General features: G+C 48.8%; 1 long non-coding RNA gene across 1 annotated transcript; it reads right to left on the bottom strand.

Moving 5' to 3' along the window:
• Positions 1-1,197: 1,197 nt before the first annotated feature.
• On the bottom strand, positions 1,198-26,008 carry LOC143839177 (uncharacterized). Its single transcript, XR_013231643.1, has 3 exons — positions 25,747-26,008; positions 2,183-2,223; positions 1,198-1,384 (listed from the first exon to the last, which is right to left on the bottom strand). It is a non-coding gene; the product is annotated as an uncharacterized LOC143839177 (long non-coding RNA).

Raw genomic sequence — 26,008 nt, 5'->3', positions numbered from 1 at the left:
TCTACCAGAAATAGTCTCCAAGCAGCTTACATTCGCCTTCCCTTTCCTCTCCCCTCTACAGGCACCCTGTGAGGGAGGGGAGGCTGAGAGAGCTCTGACAGGACTAATCTGTGAGAACAGCTCTATCAGGCCTGTGACTAGCCCAAGGTCACCCAGCTTGCTGCATGTGGAGGAGCAGGGAATCAAGCCCAGCTCGCCAGATTAGAAACTGCCGCTCTTAACTGCTATACCACATTGGACAAAGCAATTGATCACAGTTCATCAACGTCCTCCCTCTCCTTTCGAAGGAGCATGTTCCTGGGTATTTCCAAACTCTGAGGCATGTTCAGTCGTTCCCGTCCTTTTACACCTTCCTTACTCCTTTGCTGAAATCGAGAAAACACGTAAGCCTCAAAATAGCTAACGTAAGTGAGAATTTTCCCTCAGAAACACAGCTAGAGTAAACAACCTACCCGGGAACTGTCTCTTATGAAGTAGTTGAGAATTCGGTTGTTAGGCCCCTAGTCCCACTCACAGAATTACAGGACCTGGAATTCTAAACACAACAATTTTTGTCTTGAACATAGGTGAACGGTATTATACCAAATCAGACCACGGGTTTATCTGACTCATGGCCATCTGAGCACTTGATAACACCCTGAACAGAGACAGGAGATCCTGGGGCCACCACACCATGCCCTCGATCCGGATCTTGCAGCAATGTCTAAAGATCAACAAACTCTTCTAAAATGGCCTCAGTTAGTTGAGTGTGGCCCTCATATATCTGTTCCCAGTTGCCTAATCTGGTCACATAAGCATCTTGAACTGGGCAATGCCAAGGACTGAACCCAGAACCTCTTGCATGCAAAGGACATGCTCTACATCAGGGGTAGTCAAACTGCGGCCCTCCAGATGTCCATGGACTACAATTCCCAGGAGCCCCCTGCCAGCAAATGCTGGCAGGGGGCTCCTGGGAACTGTAGTCCATGGACATCTGGAGGGCCGCAGTTTGACTACCCCTGCTCTACATGCTTTCGAAAGAGCAGATTTAATCCATTAATATATTTATGCTAATAGGAGGACTAAGCTTCCTTTAAATGCCCAATGGCTCTCGTCCAAAAGGACAGCCTTCATTTGCTACTTCCCAGCATGCCTCTGTGTGCCCTGAGATGCCCGCTGGTGGCATGGTTTTGTAATTACTTCCTACATTACCATCTCAAAGGAACTGTGTAGACAGAGAGGGAAGTCCATTTTCTCATCACGAAAACACAGCCTTGGTCCGTCAAGGTCAGTATTGTCTGCTCAGACTGGCAGCTGTTCTCCAGGGTCTTGGGCCGAGGTCTTTCACATCACCTGCTACGTGATCCCTTTATCAGGAGACGCCGGGGATTGAACCGGGGACCTGCTGCAGAATGAGAACCAGGGACTTTAAAATTACACGCTCCTGACAGGTGCTCACCCAATCTCCTCCTAAAAACTTCCAACAAAGAGATGCCAACACCCTCGGAGGGAGCATAGCCCATCTACGAACAGCTCTCGCCGTCAGAAAATGCTTCCTGACGTTTAAGTAGAGCCTTCTTTCCTGCCATTTGAACCCATTGCTCCTAGTTCTTGTCTCTAAAGCTGCAGGGAACTAGTGGGCCCCCTCTTCAACAGGTATCCCTTTTTCATAATTAAATGCAGCTCTCCTCTCACTCCTTGCCCTCCTCGTCTCCAAGCTACCTACCCAGATGCAGCCTTCTCAACCCCTCCTTGTAAGGCCCGGATCCCAACCCCTCAGCCATCCTAGTCACTCTCCTCTGAACATATTCCAACTTGTCAACACCCTTCTTGATCTGCAGCACCCAGAACTGGACGCAAGATTCCCAAGGAGGTCTAAGCAATGCAGGATAGAGTAGCATTCTAACTTCCCTTGCTCTAGATTCTATGGTCCTAGCAAGGCGGCCAAATATCACATTAGCCTTCTAGCTGCCCTATCACCCTGTTGGCTGATATTCAACTTATTGTCCACCAGAACTCCCAAGTTCTTTTCACATGTGCTGCTATCAAGGCAAGTCTCCTGTCCGTCCCCCCCCCCCATCTTATACATATTCATCACATAATTATTACTTCTGCTATTGAAATTCATTTTGCTGGCTATGGCTCAATTTCCCACTCTACCCAGATCTCCTCGAAAAGCAGATGTGCTGAGCCATGGACCCACCTCATCCCAAAAGGCCAGCCTCCTCTTTTCCTTCGTCCACCCTGCGGAAGAAACCTGTGTCATTCACAGCTTTGCATATCGCATTGGAAACATTGGTAAGGTAAAGGTAAAGGTATCCCCTGTGCAAGCACTGAATCATGTCTGACCCTTGGGGTGACGCCCTCTAGCGTTTTCATGGCAGACTCAATACGGGGTGGTTTGCCAGTGCCTTCCCCAGTCATTTCCGTTTACCCCCCAGCAAGCTGGGTACTCATTTTACCGACCTCGGAAGGATGGAAGGTTGAGTCAACCTGGAGCCGGCTGCTGGGATTGAACTCCCAGCCTCATGGGTAGAGCTTTCAGACTGCATTTCTGCTGCCTTACCACTCTGCGCCACAAGAGGCTCTTTGGAAACATTGGTGGGCGTGTTCAAATACAATATTTATAGGGGTGATCAAACTGTGGTTCTCCAGTTGTCCGTGGACTACAGTTACCATGGGCCACTGCCACCATGTCCTTGCAGGGGCTCATGGTAATTGTCGTCCATGGGCATTTGGCCACCCTTGCAATATTATTTGCCGTCCCACTAGCCTTGCAGGCTGGTCTGCCTTCACAGATCACCACCAACAAACAGCTTTCAGAGGGGCAGCTGCAGAAATATATATAAATTAATTCTGAGAAACCTTTTAAGAGCGGGGGGGTGGGATTACCTCAATGCTTTAAATACCTTTCCTCGGCCTCTCTTTTGTAAAAAACATCTCCTCATTCTGGGCATAAAGGATAAGCTTTTCACGGCTCAGGTGGCTGGTGAATTCTCACTGTCCACTCAACTGAGTATTGCGGAGGGGTAGGGAGAGCTGGTCCTTGACCCGGTAATTATTCCAGAAATTAAGTGCCACAATCCAGTGTAGAATGCCTCGCTACAGACACACATCAAAACAAGGGCTGAAGGGTTTGTGTGTGTGTTTATGCAGCAACACACAAAAGATTCCAAAGCCCTTGCTGTTCCTATGGTAACCGCGGCCCATTCATTTGTAGAACATGACGACCTAAACTATGAGCCATCGTTATGAAGCTGTAGCTCTTGGGAAACATGGATCTATACATCACAAGAAACAGAAGCAGCCGAACAGGTAAGTAAAGGTAAAGGTATCCCCTGTGCAAGCACCTGGTCATGTCGGACCCTTGGGGTGACGCCCTCCAGCGTTTTCATGGCAGACTCAATACGGGGTGGTTTGCCAGTGCCTTCCCCAGTCATTACCGTTTACCCCCCAGCAAGCTGGGTCCTCATTTTACCGACCTCGGAAGGATGGAAGGCTGAGTCAACCTTGAGCCGGCTGCTGGGATTGAACTCCCAGCCTCATATGCAAAGCTTTCGGACGGCTGCCTTACCACTCTGCGCCACGCTCCCTCAATTTATCTGCAAAAGACGACATTTGTTCCAGGATTTAAACAGGGCACAGCAGCTTATTTTTAATGCCTCACCACACAGTAGTTAGTTACTTAAACCAACCCGAACCTCGCTGAGGCTCCAGAAAACAGACTTTCAAGAGCCACACAGGAGTTAGTTACTTAAACCAACCCGAACCTCGCTGAGGCTCCAGAAAACAGACTTTCAGCTGGTATCATTTTTCAGAAGTGCTGGAGATAAAATGATTTGCAAAGTAATTTTTCATTTGAAGAGTGACAGTTGATAGCCTCTTTGACAACTCAGAATATTTACTTAACGGAAAAAAGCTGGGAGACTCCCCAATTTCCTTGCTCAAGAAGAACAAATTGCACTGATTTTCTTCACACAAGGTGATCTCCGTAACGAGAAGAAGAAGAAGAAGAGAAAAAAAAGAGCTGGGTTTTTTTGTATCCTGCTTCCTACCACCCGAAGGAATCTCAAAGTGGCTTACAATTGCTCACCATTCATCTCCCCAACAACAGACACCCTAGAAGGAAAGTGGGGCTGAGCGAGCTCTAAGAGATCTGTGACTAGCCCAAGGTAACCCAGCTGGCTGCATGTGGAGGAAGAGTGAGGAATCAAGCCCAGTTCTCCAGATTAGAGGCCACCATTCCTAACCACTACACTACTCTGGCTCCTGGTCCATGGATCAGCTTGAATTTAAAGACTTGGTAAGCAGGACCATGGAAAGGGCTAACCGTCACTTCCAGAATGCTGGGGCAATACTCTGATTGTTTCCACATGGAGATCTCCTGCTTGCAAACGCGGGATGGTAAACCTCGCATTTGCAGCCCTACCGGGTTTTCCCTCTGCCCCATTGCGGCTTTTTGCCTCCTGATAAGGCTGCAAGGGAAAACTAGCCGAACGTCACAGCAAGCCACCAATCACAGCACAGCAGTTCTCTTGTGGATTAAAGGTTTCTTCCCCCCTGAGCCCCAAATTCTTTAAAAGGCACTTCTGCATTGCTATGTGTTTATGCCACACTCAGATGCATTTTTAATAAAAATCAGCACTCCCTCATTGCTATGGAGAAATGTCAGAACGATACAGCATCCCCCCCCCCACACACACACACACCTTTTTTGGGGAGAGGGATTCTTGTTCTTTTAGACTTTATTTCTATGTGGATGGATTTCTGAGATGCTGAATGTGGTCCCTGGAGCCCAAAACGCCATTCTGGGTAAATGGGTGTCTTAAAAACAAAATGCTCAGACCCCGTATGATCGGGAGAAGGCTGCTTGATCACACCTCTCCTTTCCCAGTTCATTCTCCACCTCTCGAAAACAGAAACGGGGCTGTGTTTTGCCTGCCTGATCCCAAAAAGCCTGTGGACACTTTGCGGAAGATTTTATTTTACCTTTGCCAATATAGCTTTGTGGTTGTGCTGCAACATGGACCGTGCCATTTTTAAAAAATTACTCAGAGCAGGAAATGGAGAGCAGAGGGTGGGTGCAAGGGCAGGACAAAGCTACAGTGACTACCATGACTTTCCCCATCTATACAGGCTTACCTCTGGTTGCTCGCTGATGGGATGTAAGATAACAAGTGACATAGCCCCTGGACAGCCTCGGGATGAAGAAGAAGAAGAGTTGGTTCTTATATGCCACTTTTCCCTACCTGAAGGAGGCTCAAAGCGGCTTACAGTTGCCTTCCCTTTCCTCTCCCCACAACAGACACCCTGTGAGGTGGGTGAGGCTGAGAGAGCCCTGATATTCCTGAAGAAGAAGAGTTGGTTCTTATATGCTGCTTTTCTCTACCCAAAGGAGGCTCAAAGCGGCTTACAGTCGCCTTCCCTTTCCTCTCCCCACAACAGACACCCTGTGAGGTGGGTGAGGCTGAGAGAGCCCTGATATTACTGCTCGGTCAGAACAGTTTTATCAGTGCCGTGGCAAGCCCAAGGTCACCCAGCTGGTTGCATGTGGGGGAGTGCAGAATCGAACCTGGCATGCCAGATTAGAAGTCTGCACTTCTAACCACTACACCAAACTGGCTCTGGGATGCAGGCAACGTCATGTGAAAAAGGTTCTAAAACCCGCCAGCAACCAGAGGCTGTCCAGGGGCAGATTCCTCATGTGGAAACGGTTTCTGGTATTTGGGCAAAAACTCTATGGTACAAGCCCGATTTACGATAGAATTCTTACCCAAGAAGGAGGAGGAGAGTTGGTTTTTATACCCCACTTTGGATTCTACGGACAGTAAGTTAGCCACATCGCTGCAGCTCAGCAGAACCTCCCTCTTTTTCGAGGTAAGCTGCCCCTGCACCAGCCAACTGACCAGGGGGTCTGGGAACCCTAACCTTTAAACAGAACGCAAACAGCAATGCAGCATTCACAAGGGGTTTGGGGAAGACAGGTCAAAATCAGCTCACAAGAAATGATTCGGTGTTTTCGTTTGTGCCTGACGTCTTGCATAATAAAATTCTACTTAAAGGAGGAAAAATAACCGTGAAGGGTAAAATATAGCATCCCATTTTCCCCGAGACTATGTGAGTTTGTTGTTGTTTTTTAAAACTGCACAACTGTATCTCAGTTCTGGCTGCAACACAATTTACATCATAATCGACGTCTGAAAGGCAGAAGAGCCCATTTTGCATAAACACTGCAGAGATGCATCCCCAACAGCAGCCACGGAGCGGGAATAGGTTCAGCTCAATTGAGTCCAGGTAAATAGTTGTGCTGACTTCCAGCTGAGCTTCCGGATACCTCGCAAGGACGGGCCTTGCTTGATGCCAGCATGCCCTGCGACAAGTTGAGCAGGGGGTTGGACTAGATGGCCTCTATGGCCCCTTCCAACTCTATGATTCTATGATTCTAAGTTCACTGACCTGCAGCAGCCTTGGCTACCCATCAGGTACTGGGTTAGCTCAAGGTACTGGTTCATCGCCTACAAACCGGAGTGGTTTAAGGATTCGCAGGGCCCGTAGCACCAGAGCCAGCTTAAATATCTAGAAGGGTACAATTGCAATGGGAGCAGCCAAGCTGGGGACCTACAAGCCCTCCCCCAGTGGAAAGGGGCATCACTCCAAGTATCCTTAAAGAAGGGAAAGAGGGGGAGCGGCTACAGTCCTGTTCTATGGGGGGGGAAGGTTCCATGTGGGGCCACTAGAGGTGCAGGGCCTGTAGCATCAGAGTGAACGACTCAGCATGCCTGGACATTGGGAGAGGGGGGTTGTTACATGACTTTAAGGGTGTATCGCTGTTATCTCCTTACATGGGATGCCTCCCTTTGTCGTAACCTGGGAGCTGCTCTCTGACCCCTTCCCTTCCTCTCCCTTTGTCCTCTCCCTCTTTCCACGTGGCCTTCCCTGGCGACACCTGGCTCTCCAAGTCTCTCCTGTCCCACACACTCCCACATACATGATGCCGGACAAATTGGCCTCTCTTTGTTTTAACCTGGGAGCTGCCCTCTGACCCTTCCTCTCTCCCTCTCTCCACAGGGCCTTCCCTGGAGACACATGCCTCTTCAGGTCTCTCCTGTAGAGACAATGTCCACACTCTCCCATGCACATGATGCTAGACAATTGTCTTCTCTTTGTTTTAACCTGGGAGCTGATCTCTGACCCCTTCCCTCTCTCCCTTTGTCTTCTCCCTCTTTCCACATGGCCTTCCCTGGAGTCACCTGGCTCTGCAGGTCTCTCCTGTAGAGACAATGCCCACACACTCCCATACACATGATGCTGGACAAATTAGCCTCTCTTTGTTTTAATCTGGGAGCTGCCCTCCGATCCCTCCCTGCAAATGGGTAGAGATTGGCAAGGACACCTTGTACACCTGCATTCTCTGTCATGGCTCCTACCTTTCATAAAGGCATTTGATGAAAATGCATTGCCATGCATATGGTACCGCATTATATTCTAACTCTATAAATCACTTTTTAAATTGCAATTTACCATACCAGACAGTTGGCATGAAAATTGGCATGATTTTCTAATTTTGTAATCATAGAATCATAGAGGCCATCTAGTCCAACCCCCTGCTCAACGCAGGATCAGCCCTAAGGATTACAATCCTATTGTAATCCTTCCGGTTGAGTTCTGGATTAGGCTTAAGGTTTTGGTTATCACCTTTAAGGCCATACACGGTCTGGGCCCAGTGACCCTAAGGGGTCGCCTCTCTGCCTACACCCCTCAAAGAGCCTTACTCTCCACCAGTTCCAACTTCCTGGTGGTCCCTGGCTCCAAGGAAGCCCACTTGACCTCAACCAGGGCCAGAGCTTTCTCCATCCTGGCCCCCACCTGGTGGAACGAGCTCCCAGGGGAGATCAGGGAATATAAATACACACTTGCGTGTGTAACCTTTTTACAAGGACTAATCATTGTGGGTAGCGGACAAATAATATTTCTCTTCAACAAAAGCCACAATTGAACGGTGTGTGTGTCAGGGGCCTTCATTTGCTACGAGAGCTCTGATTCCAAGGCCTTCTTTTACCTCCACCAAGTCACTCCAGGGATGGTTGCCTTGGTTACAGGCCAGAAGATGACACTTCCGTCTCTTTACGCTAATTGTACACTTTTGCGATTTGTTGGCAACCACTGGATTCCCCCCAACTCCCGCCCCCTTCCAAATATAGTTCAAAAATCTGCCCCGTGAAAACCAGGACAAAATTTAATGCTTGAAAACTTTAATGCTTGAAAACATGAAGTAACGCACTTTCGATGAGTGAGTGGGCAGGAAGGGATGTGCCAGTGTTTGTCTCTTGTGGACCTTCCTTGCATGCTCAGGGAATTGCTGATGGCCACTGTGGGATGGCAGGTGAATTCCCTCCAGGCCAGGCTGGAATGTGAGTGGGCAGGTAGTTGTGAGTTCCTGCATTGTGCCAGGGGTTGGACTAAATGACCCTGGAGGTCCCTTCCAACTACGATTCTGTGATCCACTTTGCAACCGATCTTACTGTATGAGGTCGCAAAATTAGATATTCCAGAAACACACGCACAGCAGGGGCAGGGAGTCACTTGCTTTCTGGTCCTACCTCTCCGCTGTCAGAGAATTCCCTTCCCCAAAAAACCTCCACAGAGGTTCAATTCCTAGCATCTCCAGCTAAAAGGACCAAGCGGCAGGTAATCTGAAAGACCTCTGTCTGATACTCTGAAGAACTGCTGCCAGTCTGAATATAGGGACGGACCAGATCCAGTGGGGTGAAATTAATTCAAAAGAAATTCCGTCTAACCATCTGGAAGAAGTTCCTGACAGAGCAGTTCCTCAGTGGAACAGGCTTCCTCAGGAGGTGGTGGGTTCTCCATCTTTGGAAATTTTTAAACAGAGGCTGGAGAGCCATCTGACGGAGAGGCTGATTCTGTGAAGGTTCAAGGGGGTGGCAGGTGACAGTGTCAGAGATAGGGTTGTGAGTGTCCTACACAGTAAAGGGGGTTGGAATAGATGACCCATGAGGTCCCTTCCAACTCTATCATTATACGATGCTATGATTGTATCACTTAGATTGACCAAGGATCTAATTCAGGACAAGGCTGATCTAGGGGTTGATGTGACATCCCTCCCTAGGCTCAGTTCCTCCAAACTCCCAAGTAATTCCTTAAACATAACCCCTTCTCAAAATGGACATTGACGTGTGGGATTGCAATCACGGTGCAGCCAAGAAGCCTTTGCAAAGTATTGTAGGTGTCTTCTCCAGGGCCTTCCAAACAGAGACATGGAGTTGATCACCAAACTGATTTTGCTTTGTTGTGATGCTTCAGACCAACTTTTTACCATTGAGAAACCCCTGAGACATTCTTCAGGCTTCAGAGAAGCCCCAGAAGTGGTGTGACCATGTACAATAAGGTTGGGAAGCAGAGCTGTGGACACGCCACCCGGGGCCCCTCCCCTTCCCACCCCCTCCAAGCCGATAATTGGCTATTTTTTCGGGGGAGGGGGGGAGGAACAGGTCAACATGACCATATAGAGTCATTGTTGTTGTTAGGTGCGAAGTCGTGTCCGACCCATCGCGACCCCATGGACAATGATCCTCTGGGCCTTCCTGTCCTCTACCATTCCCCGGAGTCCATTTAAGTTTGCACCGACTGCTTCAGTGACTCCATCCAGCCATCTCATTCTCTGTCGTCCCCTTCTTCTTTTGCCCTCAATCGCTCCCAGCATTAGGCTCTTCTCCAGGGAGTCCTTCCTTCTCATGAGGTGGCCAAAGTATTCGAGTTTCATCTTCAGGATCTGGCCTTCTAAGGAGCAGGCAGGGCTGATCTCCTCTAGGACTGACCGGTTTGTTCGCCTTGCAGTCCAAGGGACTCGCAAGAGTCTTCTCCAGCACCGGAGTTCAAAAGCCTCAATCCTTTGACGCTCGGCCTTCCTTATGGTCCAACTTTCACAGCCATACATTGCAACTGGGAAGACCATAGCCTTGACTAGATGCACTTTCGTTAGCAGGGTGATGTCTCTGCTTTTTAGGATGCTGTCTAGATTTGCCATAGCTTTCCTCATAGCACCCGATAAATGCTTAACATATTTTAAAAATATATTAAGAGTTAACTCTCATCCATTCGGGAAACCCTTCCAGGGCTGTCAAGAAACCCCAAGCTTTAACGAATCCCTGCTTGAGAAAGTCTCATCTAGGGCCACCTGCTTATCGATTATAACTACCTGTTGGGAGCCTCATAACATTACCAGAGGAAAGAACAGCCTGGACATGACGCCGCCTTTACAGCACTGATATTTTTATATAGCACACTGATATACGACCGTGATTATAAAACTGCCCAGACCGCCGGTGGATGCTGGCTTATCTATCCACGGGAGAAGAAGACAGGCAAAACGGATCGCAGGTGATTTTCTGCTTAATTCTGGACGCGAACCAACACACACAAAGGAAAGGTCAGCCTGCACCTTTCCTTTCTCTCCCCACCCCCCCACACACTTTGGTCCACTAGAGACCAAAATTCAGAGGAGAAATTGGGAAGCCGTTATGTAAATAAAGATAAGAGGGTGAGGAGGGAGATGGAGGAAAAGCATCTTTAAGAAACCGGGGAGAGACGTGATGTTGTCCATGGGTCCAAGCGACTCCTGCCGAGGCAACTTTGGAGGCAAGGAGAAAGTTGGGAGATCAAAAGGACGGGAAGCCAATTAGTCAATAAAAGGGGAAGGAACCCAATTTTTAAGACAGGAAGTGGGTAGTTGGGGGGGGGGAGGTTTCCTTTTGGCAGTAGCCAAGAAAGAGAGTTACGAGCGGAAATTAGCATGCAGTCTTCCTGGCAGCATGGCCAAAAAGGAAAGAATCTTTAAAAAAAGAACACTTGCATTGCGTCTTTTTGGCAGCTGGGCTGGACCAGCCCAAAGGCGGCTACAGGATGAAGTCCAAAAACCATAGTCAGCCAGTTGTCTGAGCCACTCCTGGGAAGCGCTGCTCTCACTTAGAAATGCATTGGAATCGAAGATATAAAATGCCTCATTAAATACTCCCAAAGCAAATTGAAGCATCTTCAAGTATATCAGGTAGCTGAAGGAAGACGGGGGAGAAGCCAAAAGGAGCGTTAGCAATGGCTTGTATCCACTGGTGTATTTAGGGTATGGCACATGCTCTGGGCTAATGGCAGAAAGTGAAGAGGAACTAAAGAGCCTGTTGATGCGGGTGAAGGAGGAGAGTGCAAAAGTTGGCTTGAAATTGAACATAAAAAAAAACAAAGATCATGGCATCCGGCCCTCTCAATTCCTGGCAAATAGATGGAGAAGAAATGGAGATAGTGACAGATTTTATTTTCCTGGGCTCCAAGATCACTGCAGATGGGGACTGCAGCAAAGAAATTAAAAGACGCTTGCTCCTGGGGAGGAAAGCTATGGCAAATCTAGACAGCATCCTAAAAAGCAGAGACATCACCCTGCCAACAAAAGTGCGTTTAGTCAAGGCTATGGTCTTCCCAGTTGCAATGTATGGCTGTGAAAGTTGGACCATAAGGAAGGCCGAGCGTCAAAGAATTGAGGCTTTTGAAGTCTGGTGCTGGAGAAGACTCTTGCGAGTCCCTTGGACTGCAAGGCGAACAAACCGGTCAGTCCTAGAGGAGATCAGCCCTGACTGCTCCTTAGAAGGCCAGATCCTGAAGATGAAACTCAAATACTTTGGCCACCTCATGAGAAGGAAGGACTCCCTGGAGAAGAGCCTAATGCTGGAAGTGATCAAGGGCAAAAGAAGAAGGGGACGACAGAGAATGAGGTGGCTGGATGGAGTCACTGAAGCAGTCGGTGCAAACTTAAATGGACTCCGGGGAATGGTAGAGGACAGGAAGGCCTGGAGGATCATTGCCCATGGGGTCGCGATGGGTCGGACACGACTTCGCACATAACAACAAACAACAACACATGCCCTGGGCACCACTTGAAGGGGAACCACTCAGCCCGCTGGTGAGCCTCCCCCATGCCCTCCCGCCCACCAGATTAGAAGCCCATGCTCTGAACCCCTACACCAAGCTGGCTCTCAGAAAAGCCGTGGAGCCCTTCCAGAGCTGCCACGGACCTCTGTGGACCCCCAGTTGGGATTGCCTGCTCGGTGTGGACACAGGTCCCTTAAAAGCACTAATGCTCCCAAACTGGTCTTCTTAGGGCAGGGGTAGTCAGACTGCAGCCCTCCAGATGTCCATAGACTACAATTCCCAGAAGCCCCTGCCAGCGAATGCTGGAGGGCCACAGTTTGACTACCCCTGTCTTAGGGATTCAAGCCTTACTAGCCGACACAAAGCCTCAACTTATGCGTATTAAATCTTCCACCACCTGGCGATTGCTCGACTCTACCCCCCATCCCCAATTCTCCAGGAATTTCCAACCCAGATTTGGCAACCTCACCCCCTGCAGCCTTTCCCACAGTCCAAAATCCAAATTCCTCAGCAGAGGTGTTGGGGCTTTTTTTTCCCCCTTTTTTTTTAATGCAGACAGCATGTTGTTAATTAAATACATTTTCATTAATTCACATAGCATGCCCCACTTGCCAGCTTTGGCACTGGCGGCTTCAGAGAATCTTGGCTTCTCCCGCTTTTTGCGCATAATTTGCAAGCATGCGTCAAGAGGCTTCTGAAGCGGCCGGAGGCTCTGCCAGGCTTCCTTCCACAAGCTGCTGAATAGCGGCTTGTCCCTTTGCCAGGCCCGAGTTGGCGGAGGGAGGGAGGGAGGGTGGAAAGGGGCAGGAGTTGCGGGCCAGTCTGGTGTCGTGGTTAGGAGTGCGGACTTCTAATCTGGCATGCCGGGTTCAATTCTACACTCCCCCACATGCAGCCAGCTGGATGAGCTTGGGCTCGCCACGGCACTGATAAAACTGTTCTGACCGAGCAGGAATATCAGGGCTCTCTCAGCCTCACCCACCTCACAGGGTGTCTGTTGTGGGGAGAGGAAAGGGAAGGCGATTGGAAGCCGCTTTGAGACTCCTTTGGGTAGAGAAAAGCGGCATAGAAGAACCAGCTCTTCTTCTTCTTCAGTAATATCAGGGCTCTCTCAGCCCTGTCTGTTGTGGGGAGAGGAAGGGGAGGTGACTGTAAGCCACTTTGAGACTCCTTCGGGTAGAGAAAAGTGGCATATAAGAACCAACTCTTCTTCTTCTTCAGTAATATCAGGGCTCTCTCAGCCTCACCTACCTCGCAGGGTATTTGTTGTGGGGAGAGGAAAGGGAAGGTGAATGTAACCAACTCTTCTTCTTCTTCATTTGTGGAAGTGTTGAGTGAGCGTGCTCCACTGCCACCCTGCTGCAGTTCAAGTCCCCTCCATAATGCTTCTTGGGAAGTGAATCCAGTAATTATATGGTTTCACCAATGGGGCAGCTGTAGTTACTTCCCTTATCAATGGGCAATGCCAAAGGGGCCCTTTGCCTTCTTGATATGTTCTTCCAATCAATACAGAAATGGAAAGGACTATGGTCCTTATGGCTAGGGTAAATTGGAGGTGCCTGGCCCCAGAGGGGACCTGGGGAATCTCCCAGTTTTATTATTAGTATTTTATTATTATTATTCAATTTATTGTCCACCACCCCCGGAACGGGCTCGTGGCGGGTTACAAATGTCCAGTAAAACCCCAATAAAACCCCATTAAAACCGACAGCAAAAATTACAATAAAAACAGAACAACATGGCAGTAAAAATCCCCCAACCTCTCCACTCACCCTAAAACTCTAGGGGGAAATAAAGAGGGTCACGGTGACAATTGACTGCTGAGTACACCGGGGGGGCACATCTCCAGGCAACTGAGTTCCCCTGGAGAAAATGTCCCTCTCCATCCCAAATCCTGCCCACTGTGTAAATCTCCAGCGCCCATCAAATCTTCAACAGCCAATCCAAAGCTTTGATAGGCAAAGGCGGCCTGGCCCCACCCACTTCCCCAAAACACCTTCTGGGCACTAGAAAATGTGTCATCAGGTGCCACAGCACTTACTTCAGACCATTTCTGATTCAGCTTGAATCGATTCAGCTCGAATCCCAAGCACCCAAAGCAACCTTCCCTAGTTCAGATTCGGCCAAATGGATTAGGCCAAATTCGAACCGATTCGGCACCAGGAAAAATCAATGACGCCATTAAAATCAGTGGGTATTTTCCCCTTTCTGTCTATTCTGCGGCCTGGGGGGGCTGAAGTTTGAGGGACCAAATTTGCAGTGTAGTAGAGAGACCCTCTCCTCAAAAGAACCTTGGCCCAGTTGGTGAGAGAGCCAGTTTGGGGTAGTGGTTAGGAGTGTGGACTTCTAATCTGGCATGCCAGGTTTGATTCTGCGCTCCCCCACATGCAGCCAGCTGGGTGACCTTGGGCTCACCACGGCCCTGATAAAACTGTTCTGACCGAGCAGTGATATCAGGGCTCTCTCAGCCTCACCCACCCCACAGGGTGTCTGTTGTGGGGAGAGGAATGGGAAGGCGACTGTAAGCCGCTTTGAGCCTCCTTTGGGTAGAGAAAAGAGGCATATAAGAACCAACTCTTCTTCTTTTTCTTAACCAACTTCCCAGGAGAATTGCTAGAGCACCAGGTGGTTCAACGAAGCCACAAAAGTATAAGGAAAGCAAAAACCAAGGGGGAACGTAGAAAGAGACCTTTACAAAAACATGCCTCAATCAACATCCCCCCCCCTTAAAAAAACCCTGTCAGCATGTTTCAAAAGAGAAACCCAAGCGCACGTTGGAGATGCAGCAGGGACCTTAAAATGACAAACCCGTCAAGAGCCAAGGAAGAGTGACAGCCATACCTGGTGAAAGACCAAGCTTACCGCTTAGGGTGGTGGGACCTGGCAATTCATTCGGAAGACATAAACCCAGCCTTGGAGAAAATGCCAACCTTTGGGGAGAAATCCACTTGTCTTAAGACTCAGGACAAGAAAATCACCTCCGACATTTTGAGAGGGGACATGGAGGCACAAAGCTGTAATCATTTTTCATCATCCGCGAACTACCAGCCTGAAAAAACCCGAAGCTCCCTACTAAATATCTGTATACGATGCTACTATTAGGCAGAGAGGAGTGGGTGCAAGAGGTGGACGACTGCCAACAGTCAATTTGTAAGTTGTTTACATTTCCCCCCAGATGTTCCAGATTTCCCCTGTACTGTATTCTACCCCCCTCCCCAGGCCCTAAATGCCTTGGTTGCTTTCCCTTCTTGGGAGAGGTAGATGTCAGCACGTCACCTTCCCTCTTTAAGCCTCTTTTGTTTAGATCTAGAATATAAAAGGACTCGGAATATAAATAGTTGTCTTCTTTTTTTTATGCATCACATGAAATAGATGAGATGACCGTGCGTTTTGTTCCATGTAAACTGCAGGCCGATATACCCTTGGTTAGCTTTGGGGCCATGCAGAAAAAGGAGAGATGGTACAATTTTCAATTTCTTCTCGGTTTCAGCATAAAAATCAGCCTCCCGCAACACAGCCGCCTTTTTGAAAGGGCAGAACGGTTTTTGAAGGACGTTGCTTTACCTTCAAAAGGAGCAGAGTTGGCTTCAAAAAGGAAAGCCGTGGAGGCTGAAGGGTTAAACTCCCTTCTCCTTTCTTTACATGGCACCAAGGTTTTAGGGGCTGTACTATGTTTTATTGTTTTATTGTAAAGCACCACAAGACCAATTGACTAATTGCCATGGAAGGATGGACCAGAGCCAATGGGATGAAATTAATTCAAAAGAAAATCCGTCTAAACATCTGGAAGAAGTTCCTGACAGTCAGAGCGGTTCCTCAGTGGAACAGGCTTCCTCGGGAGGAGGTGGGTTCTCCCTCTTTGTAGATTTTTAATCAGAGGCTAGAGAGCCATCTGATGGAGAGGCTGATTCTGAGAAGGTTCAAGGGGGTGGCAGATTACAGTGGATGAGCGATTGGGATGTGAGTGTCCTGCATGGTGCAGGAGGTTGGACTAGATGACCCAGGAGGTCCCTTCCAACTTTATGATTGTATTATTCTAATTCAAAAGAAATTCCATCTCAACATCCGGAAGAAGTTCCTGACAGAGCAGTTCCTCACTGGAACAGGCTTCCTCAGGACGTTGTGGGTTCTCCGTCTTTCGAGATTTTTAAACAGAGGCTGGATAGCCATCTGACAGGGAGGCTGATTCTGTGAAGGCTCAAAGGGGTGGCAGGTAACAGTGGATGAGTGAGAGGGTTGTGAGTGTCCCCAATAGTGCAGGGGGTTGGACTAGATGACCCAGGAGGTCCCTTCCAACTCTGTGATTATATGAGAGTGACAGTATATAAATCTAAAGATAAATAAAATAAATAAATAAGGTTAAACTGAGGCTCAGCACGCTAGCATTTGCATTTCATTAGTGGACAGTAAACAGGGGATCTCCACCTTGCCTGCTTGTAAAAGGAGCCTGAGACCACATCCACCAGAGAATCAGGATTCCATCGTCGATAAAGCTCTTTGCCTGGATTAATGGCATGAACAGAACTGCTTTTCAGCCGTGAGATGACCAGGAGGGTGGAAACATCCTCCCCCGCACTCCTTAAATCAAAGAGCAACAGCAAGGGCTCCGTCTTGGCAGGTTGATTGCCAAGCGTAATCCCCTTGTTAATTAAAACGCCCAGACTCTATAGCCTTTTCAAAATCCGGGGCCGATGACGGAAATGCCAACCGAACAGACTTTCCGCCTGAAGAGCACTGCTGGCACCTCCCGAGCACGAGTGCGAAATGGCACAGCAGCCTGGCAACTTCCCCGCGCGAGGAATTGAAATATTCGCTCGTCGCGACTTCTCCTCGCTAATTGCTGTGTGGCGAAAGGTCCCCTTTCAAGCTCTTAATCTTTGTGCTCCAGGAGTGGCGTCCGCTTCCGCCATCTCTCACGAGGCTCCGGTGAGCAGCCTTCCGAAATCCAAATGCCAAGATCTCTCCCCTCCGCCACACTCTCGGCACCTTCCCTTCCCATCTTTCAGCCCAGGCAGATGGATTTGCGTTCGGCAGACTCTCCGCTTCCTTGGCTAGCTGCCCCTTTAGTCCTAGGGGCAACAAGGAATCACGGCTCCATCTTGGACAACCTTGCTGTGGCGAAGACTGGCTCGGAATTACCCGGGCCTGCTTTGTATCGGTATTCTGCTCTCACACGAGCTTCGAGAAGCCCTTGAGCTGGGTGGAATGCAGTGGCTCCTGAAATTCCGCCCCCTGTTTTTAAGAAAAGGTGCAGAAATGTCCATTTGAATCCAGAGATCTGCTGGAATTAGAACTGATTTCCAGATCGCCATCCTTCAAGAGAGCCATCCTGTACCTTCTCCACCTCCTCTTCTCCAGGCTGAGCATTCCCAAGTCCCCCAGCCTTTCCTCATAGGGCTTGGTCCCCCGACCCCAGATCCTCCTCATCGCTCTCCTCTGCCCCCTCTCCATTTTGTCCACACCCTTTTTAAAATGAGGCCTCCAGAACTGCACCCAGGACTCCAGGTGGGGTCTGACTAATGCAGTATACCGTGAGAAGAGGACATCTTGCTACTTTGATGTGATGCCTCTGTGGATACAGCCTTGTTCTGTTGATTTTCACTGTGACAATGGACTTCCTGCTCCCAATCCGGACTTCGCGATCCCAGTCCAGCCCATGTGAAGCTTTTGTCTCAGTAACCAGTGATTAGACCTTATTATCTATTGATGAATTGCATGGATGGATTATTTCCTGAACTGATGAAGGCCTTATGGGCTGAAATGTTTTCTTTCAGACACGCTTAGATTATTTAAGATTCTTTAAACTTTCATAAGAAACAGAGAATTCTGCTAGCCAGTTTGGTGTAGTGGTTAGGAGTGTGGACTTCTAATCTGGCATGCCAGGTTCGATTCTGTGCTCCACCACATGCAACCAGCTGGGTGACCTTGGGCTCGCTATGGCACTGATAAAACTGTTCTGACTGGGCAGTGATATCAGCGCACTCTCAGCCTCACCCACCCCACAGGGTGTCTGTTGTGGGGAGAGGAATGGGAAAGCGACCGTAAGCCGCTATGAGCCTCCTTCGGGTAGGGAAAAGCGGCATATAAGAACCAACTCTTCTTCTTCTTCTTCTTCTTCTTCTTCTTCTTCTTCTTCTTCTTCTTCTTCTTCTTCTTCTTCTTCTTCTTCTTCTTCTTCTTCTTCTTCTTCTTCTTCTTCTTCTTCTTCTTCTTCTTCTTCTTCTTCTTCTTCTTCTTCTTCTTCTATTGTCTTCGTTTACTTGATGTTGACCAAATAGGGTGGAGGTTAGTTAATTTTTAATATATTTTTAAGTGTGTTAAACATTTATTGGTTGATATGACGATATCAACAGAGCCTGTTGATGCGGGTGAAGGAGGAGAGTGCAAAAGTTGGCTTGGAACTGAACATCAAGAAAACAAAGATCATGGCATCCGCCCCTCTCAATTCCTGGCAAATAGATGGGGAAGAAATGGAGATAGTGACAGATTTTATTTTCCTGGGCTCCAAGATCACTGCAGATGGGGACTGCAGCAAAGAAATGAAAAGACACTTGCTCCTGGGGAGGAAAGCTATGGCAAATCTAGACAGCATCCTAAAAAGCAGAGACATCACCCTGCCAACAAAAGTGCGTTTAGTCAAGGCTATGGTCTTCCCAGTTGCAATATATGGCTGCGAAAGTTGGACCATAAGGAAGGCCGAGCGTCAAAGAATTGAGGCTTTTGGACTCTGGTGCTGGAGAAGACTCTTGCGAGTCCCTTGGACTGCAAGGCAAACAAACCGGTCAGGCCTAGAGGAGATCAGCCCTGCCTGCTCCTTAGAAGGCCAGATCCTGAAGATGAAACTCAAATCCTTTGGCCACCTCATGAGAAGGAAGGACTCCCTGGAGAAGAGCCTAATGCTGGGAGCGATCGAGGGCAAAAGAAGAAGGGGACGACAGATAATGAGGTGGCTGGATGGAGTCACTGAAGCAGTAGGTGCAAACTTAAATGGACTCCGGGGAATGGTAAAGGACAGGAAGGCCTGGAGGATCATTGTCCATGGGGTTGCGATGGGTCGGACACGACTTCGCACCTAACAACAACAACAAATGACGATATATGGTCCTGTCAACCTGCCCCCCTCCCCAAATGACCAATGATAAGCCTGGAGGGGGTGGGAAGGGGAGGGGCCCCGGGTGGGCGTGTCCACAGCTCTGCTTCCCAACCATATTCTGCAGGATCGCGCCACTTCTGGGGTTTCTCGAAGCCTGAGGAATGCTTCAGGGGTTTCTCAAAAGTAAAGTGGAGAAAGACACGTATAAACCCTCCTCTTTTTTAGGGCTTTGGTGGGCGGACTTTATGGCATTGCACTCTGAGGAGGCCCTGTCCCTTCCAAAATCCGGCCCTTCCAAAACACCACCCTGACCCCCTCCAGCTTTTCCCCGATCCAGAGCTGGCAACCCTACCCAAACAGGCCAACTAAATCGTGATTTCCTTTAAGACTGACCGCTCGATCCTGGTTAGTGGCAGAGCTTTTTAAGCATGAAATTGCTCAATGCCGGCATGATTCCCGCATTTGTCAGCCTTCAGCAATGAAATCCTAATCATGCCTCCACACCCTCATCAGCCAAGCCCCAGCAGAATTGATCTCCTGCCGAGGCTGGGCTGATCTGCTGGCTGCCCACAGCCGCGATCGCTTATTCTCTGGGAAATTTGCAGAAGCCGGGAAGAAAGGCCATTTCCGAGTGTGGTGGGAAGATTGCAGTCCTTGGCATAAACGTAGAGGCAGGCGGTGTGGCCAGGAGCCAAATCCCCCCTGAGACCCCTCCCTGCCCCACATCATCGCCTACTGTTGAGAGTCATCAAAATGTAACGTGTAATTTCATTTTCAAAATCAAATAAACCTTAAATGCAGCAAGGTCAAGAGGGGTAGCTTTGTCGTTCTGTAGCTGCAAGAAAGAGGAAGAGGCCAGGAATACCTACCCTGGTCCAGAAGAGGGATGTCTGGCCTCAACCAGGGCCAGGGCCTTTCCTGTCCTGGCCCTGACCTGGTGGAATGAGCTCCCGGAAGGGCCAAGGACCCTGACGGGACTGGACCAGTTCCGCAGTGCCTGTAAAATGGAGCTCTTCCGCCAGGCATTTGATTGGTTGGCCCAGTGAGCAGCTAGATGACTTAAATAAACATCATTGGGCTCCCAATAATGCCCACTGCGAAACCCAAAAATCGAGACCCTCTTTGTCATTGGCAGTCTTCAAGCAAAGGTTGGATACACACTTTTCTTGGATGCTTTAGGATGCTTAGGGCTGATCCTGCGTTGAGCAGGGGGTTGGACTAGATGGCCTGTGTGGCCCCTTCCAACTCTATGATTCTATGATTCTATGATTTGTTTTAGTCTGCAGCTGATTCATTGAAGGTGTGTTTTTAGGTTATTGTAAGTTTTATATCTTATATCTGTTAATAAATTGATTTTGTATACTTTTATGATTATGTTATAAGCCGTAAGCTGCCGTTGCCGGGAGGGGTGGGATATATATCGGATGGATGGATAGAAGGATTGACAGAGGGATGGATGGATGGATGGATGGATGGATGGATGGATGGATAGATGGATAGATGGATAGATGGATAGATGGATAGATGGATAGATGGATAGATGGATAGATGGATAGATGGATAGATAGATAGATAGATAGATAGATAGATAGATAGATAGATAGATAGATAGATAGATAGATAGATAGATAGATAGATAGATAGATAGATAGATAGATAGATAGATAGATAGATAGATATAAAGACTAACAGAGGAGGAGCTTTCAGGAGTCACTGCACACTTCTTCAGATGCCTCCGTATCAGGAAAAAAGAGCAGCAGTCCAGTAGCACCTTGAAGACAGCAGAATTTGTGGCCGGTCATGAGCTTTCCTATGTCACTGCTCACTTCTTCGGATACCTGAAGTGGAAAAGAGCAGGAGTCCAGGAGCACCTTAAATAACAAAAGTTGCGGCAGGGTAAGAGCTTTTGGGGAGTCACTGCTTACTTCAATACGCAAAACAATCCTAAACTGAACTCCGCCATTCAAAACCCGCCGACTTCAGCAGATTTAGAAGACTGTCAAGTTGACCCTTGGATGGTCTCATCAGGGCTTGGCATCTAAACAGGGTCAGCCTCCTCCGGACAGAGAAAAGCAGGCAGAGAAAAACCGCAGAGAATGGGCAGAGAAAAACCGCAAATCTTCTACTCTTCGGCTGGGTGCCTGAAGGTAAACAGGGGCAACCATTTTGTGGCTGGTTCTCTGTGCCATTGCGGGATTTCTGTAGCGATTCTATTTGGCCAAAGGCCTGTACAGGGTGCTTCCACACATGCTTAATAATGCAGTTTGAAACCACTTCTGCAACCGTTTCCAAGTGGATATTGCCATTCCACACTATAAAATCCAGCTGCAAATTCCATCGGAATTGGATCAAAAGTACACGAATGCTTTTGTAGGGCATGTAACTTGGCTACTGAAGAAGAGTTGGTTCTTATATGCCACTTTTCTCTACCTGAAGGAGATTCAAAGTGGCTTAAAGTCGCCTTTGCTTTCCTCTCCCCACCACAGACACCCTGTGAGAGAGGTGAGGCTGAGAGAGCCCTGATACTACTGAAGAAGAAGAAGAAGGGTTGGTACTTATATGTCGCTTTTCCCTACCCAAACGAGTCTCAAAGCAGCCTACATTCACCTTCCCTTTCCTCTCCTCACAACAGACACCCTGTGAGGGAGCCGAGGCTGAGAGAGCCCTGAGATTACTGAAGAAGAAGAAGAAGAGTTGGTTCTTATAGGCCACTTTTCTCTACCTGAAGGAGTCTCAAAGTGGCTTACATTCGCCTTCCCTTTCCTCTCCCCACAACAGACACCCTGTGAAGTTGGCGAGGCTGAGAGAGCCCTGATATTACTGCTCAGTCAGAGCTTTATCAGTGCTGTGGCGAGCCCAAGGTAACCCAGCTGGTTGGGGAGTGCGGAATCAAATCTGGCTCGCCAGATAAGAAGTCCGCACTCCTACATCAAACTGGAATGAGGAACAGCACTACAGAACCACAAGGAGGATCCAGGGCCTCGCGACCAAGCCCTAGGAGGAAAGGCTGAGAGATTTGGAAATGTTCAGTTTGGAGAAGAGGAGATGAAGAGGGGACAGGTTTGCACTTAATTCCAGGAGATCTCTAGACCCAGGCTAACACTTCACCATGTGGAATCAACTGCCTTAGGAGGTGGGGAGCTCCCTCTCACTGGTGGTCTTCAAGCAGCAGCTGGACAGATCCTTCTCCTGGATGCTTGAGGTTGATCCTGCACTGAGCAGAGGGTGGGACTAGATGGCCTGCATGGCCCCTTCCCACTCTATAGTTCTATAATTCTATGTTAAAATTCCAGGCAACTGAATGCTCTCTAGTTTTGCTGAAGCCTAAATGAGCAGCGATATCCATCCATCCATCCATCCATCCATCCATCCATCCATCCATCCATCCATCCATCCATCCATCCATCCATCATGTTACTTGCAGATATTTTTATGAAAAACAGGATACAGATGGGTTTAAATAAATCAGTGACCATTAACCAGTTTAAGATTAGGCAGAACTGAAGAGGTGAGGAGTCTTTATGGTGTGGAGTCATGCCACGTTCCCACAAGAAGAGCTTATTCTCAAAACAAGAGCCTAGAGCCCCTTGTCTCTCAATTGTCTACACTGATCCCGGACCCTCCTCCCATCTCCCCAGGCTGCAAATATCTACCACGACGCCTCTCCCACTGGTTCAAATCAAAGCAAACCAGCACCCTCTTACTGGAAAGGCTAGCAGGCCGAGACGGGGCCTTTCTCCTCCTCTCCGGAGGAGCAGCCTAAGTAGAACGCTCGCCGTAGCCAAACACAAAAATACAAAATCAATCGTGTTTATGGGCACTGAAAAGCACCAACTACAGAGACGAATTACCTTTAAGTACTTCCTGCAATACCTATCTGAAGGAGGGAAATGAATGCCTAATGGCACCCAGACTCGGAGGAAGGGGGAAACAGATGAATAGCGCAATTTCCAATTGAGGCGACAGACAGTTGGAGAAAGAGCGAATGTCAGCGAAGACAGGTGTGCACAAAAGCACGGCTTTTCTTGGCTTCCTTTTTAGCACTGTCAGCCGATCAGCCATTCCATCAAGCTTGCTGGCTTCCAGGTGGAGGTTTGCCAGTGCTGGCATGGGAAAGGCCTGGATATTGGGGAGGGGGGAGCCTGGGGGGAGACGTCTGCAGGGCATAATGCCATAATCCGTCCTCTAAAGCAGCCATTTTCTCCAGGGGAGCTGATCTTGGTCACCCGGAGACCAACTGTAAAAATTGGAGGAGAAGAAGCAGAAGAAAAAGGAGAAGAAGAGTTGGTTTTTATGCCCCACTTTTCACTACCCAAAGGAGACTCAAAGTGGCTGACAATCGCTTTCCCTTTCCTCTCCCTGCCTGGTGAGGAAGTTGGAGCTGAGAGCGCCCTAAGAGAACTGCTCTGGGAGAACAGCTCCAGCAGGACTGTGACTGGCCGAAGGTCACTCAGTTGGCTGCATGTGGAGGAGGAATCATAGAATCATAGAGTTGGAAGGGACCTCATGGGTCATCTAGTCCACCCCCCTGCACTATGCAGGACACTCACGTCCCAGGAGCGGGGAATCAAACCCAGCTTGCCAGATCAGAAGGCACTGCTCTTCACCATGACATCAAGCTACACCAGATGGTACCTGGAGACTGGCAGTCCTATCCAGGTGGGCAGGGAGAGTGACGACTCATTTTCAGGCTACAGAGATAGATTCCCCTTGAGCAAGGGTGGCCAAACGATGGCTCCCCAGATGTCCATGGACAACCATTTCCCCGAGCCCTGTGTTGGCGAAGGCTCACAGGAATTGGAGTCTATGGAGAGGCACCGTTTGGCCACCCCTGCCCTAGAAGAAAGTACATGGGATCTCTGCTGAGCTGCATCCCCTTCTCAAGCACCACCCCCAAATCTCCAGGCTACCCCAATCTTGTCAGAGCTCAGAATGAGAGTCAGGCCAGGTCAGGACTTAGATGGGCAACCGCTAAGGAACCAGAGGCAGGCAATGGCCTTCTGAACATCTTTCTTGAAGAAAAGTTGGTTCTTATAGGCCACTTTTCTCTACCCAAAGGAGTCTCCAAGCGGCTTCCATTCGCCTTCCCTTTCCTCTCCCCACAACCATCACCCTATGAGGGAGGGGAGGCTGAGAGAGCCCTGATATGACTGAAGAAGAGTTGGTTCTTATAGGCCGCTTTTCTCTACCTGAAGGAGTCTCAAAGTGGCTTACGATCGCCTTCCCTTTCCTCTCCCCACAACAGACACCCTGTGAGGGAGGAGAGGCTGAGAGAGATCTAATATTACAGAAGAAGAAGAGTTGGTTCTTCTATGCCACTTTTCCCTACCCGAAGGAGTCTCAAAGCGGTTTACATTTGCCTTCCCTTTCCTCTCCCCACAACAGACACCCTGTGAGGGAGGAGAGGCTGAGAGAGATCTAATATTACAGAAGAAGAAGAGTTGGTTCTTATATGCCACTTTTCCCTACCCGAAGGAGTCTCAAAGCGGTTTACATTTGCCTTCCCTTTCCTCTCCCCACAACAGACACCCTGTGAGGGAGGAGAGGCTGAGAGAGATCTAATATTACAGAAGAAGAAGAGTTGGTTCTTATATGCCACTTTCCCCTACCCGAAGGAGTCTCAAAGCGGTTTACATTTGCCTTCCCTTTCCTCTCCCCACAACAGACACCCTGTGAGGGAGGAGAGGCTGAGAGAGATCTAATATTACAGAAGAAGAAGAGTTGGTTCTTATATGCCACTTTTCCCTACCCGAAGGAGTCTCAAAGCGGTTTACATTTGCCTTCCCTTTCCTCTCCCCACAACAGACACCCTGTGAGGGAGGAGAGGCTGAGAGAGATCTAATATTACAGAAGAAGAAGAGTTGGTTCTTATATGCCACTTTTCCCTACCCGAAGGAGTCTCAAAGCGGTTTACATTTGCCTTCCCTTTCCTCTCCCCACAACAGACACCCTGTGAGGGAGGAGAGGCTGAGAGAGATCTAATATTACAGAAGAAGAAGAGTTGGTTCTTATATGCCACTTTTCCCTACCCGAAGGAGTCTCAAAGCGGTTTACATTTGCCTTCCCTTTCCTCTCCCAACAACAGACACCCTGTGAGGGAGGAGAGGCTGAGAGAGATCTAATATTACAGAAGAAGAAGAGTTGGTTCTTATATGCCACTTTTCCCTACCCGAAGGAGTCTCAAAGCGGTTTACATTTGCCTTCCCTTTCCTCTCCCCACAACAGACACCCTGTGAGGTGGGTGAGGCTGAGAGAGCCCTGATATCACTGCTCGGTCAGAACAGTTTTATCAGTGCCGTGGCGAGCCCAAGTTCACCCCGCTGGCTGCATGTGGAGGAGCGCAGAATCATACCCGGCTCACCAGATTAGAATTCCGCACTCCTACCCACTACACCAAACAGTCCCTGTCATCACTGTTGTGGTTGGTTTTGTTTTTTAAAGCGAGATATCTCAGCCAAGCCACGATGTAAGAGAACCCCATCCCATCCTGCTGCAGTGTGGTGCTACGATTGTCTTCTGTTCTAATTGTTAGGAAGGCGTTTCTGCAAACGAAATGAATTCTTACGTAGTGGGAAATGGCAGAATGGGGACCACACATTGGGCTTCTCGCAACACTTGTGCACAAGCCCATGCTGAGAATGCCATTCCACAAAGCCAGTGTCCTTGGGGAGGCGATTGCAGGAGGTATAACAACCGGCCGTTCCCGAAAGGTAAACCGCCAATGAAAGACTTACCTCGCCACAAAGGCCTAAACGCGGCCTCCTCTCTTTTTCTTTCCGCTCCGTGGTTTTATTTTTAAAAACCCAACAACAAATGCATCATTCTAAAAAGAGCTTGGAAGAACGCGGCATTCGCTCGAGAGTTTCGGACCGAAAAGCTGCCATTCGCCGGCTCCGTCTTTGTTCTCCATTTTTGTCCTTGATGCGACGGCTTCTTTATCGCCAAGCACCTCTGAACCAAAAAGCCGTTCAGAACTTTTCAGAGCCGCGAGTCTTC

This window comes from Paroedura picta, chromosome 5, assembly GCF_049243985.1.
Source record: "Paroedura picta isolate Pp20150507F chromosome 5, Ppicta_v3.0, whole genome shotgun sequence".
Taxonomy (NCBI): Eukaryota; Metazoa; Chordata; class Lepidosauria; order Squamata; family Gekkonidae; genus Paroedura; species Paroedura picta.
Note: the sequence above shows the minus strand (reverse complement) of the source record. Positions and strands in the feature narration are given on the sequence as shown.